Source organism: Penaeus vannamei, chromosome 38 (assembly GCF_042767895.1).
Source record: "Penaeus vannamei isolate JL-2024 chromosome 38, ASM4276789v1, whole genome shotgun sequence".
In the NCBI taxonomy this organism is placed as follows: domain Eukaryota; kingdom Metazoa; phylum Arthropoda; class Malacostraca; order Decapoda; family Penaeidae; genus Penaeus; species Penaeus vannamei.
In genome coordinates, this window is record NC_091586.1 from 7976440 (window position 1) to 7978939 (window position 2500).

Sequence of the window (2500 nt, forward strand, 5' to 3'; positions counted from 1 at the left end):
TGCAGAGTGGATGGTTTAATGTAATCGTTAACCTGAATTTTATGCCACATACCGCTCAAGTTAAAAACACCTTAGTATACATTTGTAAAAATTTAGTATGCTAGATTGCGGAAAATATTACAAGGCTACAATTATTACGATACTCACCATCTCAAAGCCATCCAAAGGTAATATTTTTCATAAACAGAGAATCGAGAGGCGGTTGTAAGGCTAACTTTCCGTTCCCTTAAAATTTTGAGGGTTGAGGTGGAGGGTGAGGGCGCAATTTTGCACTACTTGGTAAGGGATTAGATACACTTTGAGGGCCCCTAAATTGTCTTGCAATACAAGCGCAATACCTTACTTTTCGGAAGACGGTGAAGTCACAGCATCCAGATCTTTTTATCTTTTTATGGAGAGAGTCGCAGCAGGCGGTGATGCCCCCCCCCCCTTCCCCCTGTCACATACCATGGAAACTATATAAAAGAACCAAAAGTTATTACATTTTCTTTCTCAGCAAATAATGCGCTTGCTAGCCAGTGGTTTATAAATGTCAAGAGGGACAACTTTGCACTGAAAACCTGTTGCAAGGCGAGTCTTAGATCAGTCAGGTATAGGATTAATTGGCTGGTAACACGGCAACAAATTTCAACTTTTTTTTTTCTTTTATTGCTACAGACACGTGATCTACTGATTCCTACTTAACTGGTGATGCTGATTTCAGGTCTGATATCTAAATATCTGTATCACGTCCAGATTTTCTGTAACCGACAACCCCTATTTTTATTTTTTTTACTCACCCTCTTAGCAGTCTAAGCTGCTTTTCCGTGTGGAGTTTTATTAAGGCATACTTAAATAATATGTTGACATGGGTGTATTTCCTGGCTTCTGGCAGTAACTCCACTGGCGGAGTTACTACCATTTAGGGTGTGTTATATGTATTGTGGATTCTGAAAATATACAGACTGAGAGGAACTCAGGTTTTCCATTTTAATTTTTGGTTTCGTTTTACCCTTGGTTTGTTTAGTTCTTTTATCTTTTGTTTTATTTTCTTTTGTTTGGTTTTATTTTATTGTATTAGAAGAATGGACACGTTTTATTTTAACAATGAAATGAAACTGATAAAATGGAAAAAGAAATTGACTGCACTGATAGATAATAACATCAGAGAATGGAATCAGTTAATTATAATAATGATCTAAAATGATAATTTTCGATTTAAGAGTAATTAAGAGTGTCTTGTACTTACGGGTAAAATAGCATCAGGGTTGTGACGGGCAGGTCTTGTTGCAGTACATGACTGCTACCACTTTTTAAAGCAGCTACCCTGTCCGTAAGTTGTTCTCTGCAAGACACCTGCATTGTGGTATGTTATCTGCTGTAAACACTACACATCAACCTACAGTGCATTAGTATTTAGTTGTTACGGCAAAAGGACATTCCTGTTCGTAAGTGAAACTTTGAGGTTTCCTCTTCCTTTGTCGTTTATAGGATGACGAGTTCTCCTGCTGGAACCAACAATAATCTCCCATCATATTTGGATTAAAATTACCTTGATATTTTCCACAACAGATCTGTTGTTGGAAGCGTTCACAATACTCGTCGCTTACAGCGTCAAGGTTGGTCAGGAAGAAGTCAAGATGAGAATATAAAAAAAAAGCATTTTCGAAGACATTCTGCATCCCATTCTTCATAAGATTTAAACATGTTTTTTACGAGTTCACAGTGGCTTTCAGTTTTGTGGTTTCCAAGGAAATTTCTTGTAGCTTCAACAAACGATGTCCATGCACCCAGTTCCATCTCATTTTGGCTAGATGGAAACGATGAGTCACGGATGACACTGCGGATCTGTGGCCCAGAACAAAGTGGTAGGCCTACTATGAATTTTCAAAGTATCAATCCATGGCTCTCTTCTATATACTGAACAATGAGAAAGACAAAAATTTAGTGTTTGATAATAGGACTAAGAGCCCATGGGATGGACCCTACACGTGTATGGTAGGTGAGTCTAGGGTTTAAGGTAATTAACAAAGATGTCTTGATTCCTTTATTAAATGAATGATAATGAAGTGAAGCTGCTCTTCCATGGAATGAGGGTTTGCTCCTTGAATTTTCGCAGGGCGTCTACCTGTTATATTGTACTGTCGACTAATACCTCCATTCCACACCTAGCATCTAAGCACCAAGACGTCAGAATGAGACCAAAACCGAGTCTTAATGGAACACTTGTGGACGTTATCTGAACTTTGAACGGTAGGAACGGTTGAGATGTCTGAGTTTGGGCTGCATGTTCAAAATTTTAGCCTTTCCCCTCCCATCCAAGTGAAGATTATGAATCCTTAACACATGAATAATGGAGCAACGGTAACGCAACGCTAACGGATTGGAAGTCAACGGTCATCCAAATTAATATCGCACCAGTGGCGCTCCCATACTGTTCCCTACCCTTTTTGTATAGATCCCACAACATCCTGATCTGTATAAATGTTCTAGTTATCTGATATCCCATGACCGTTACTAT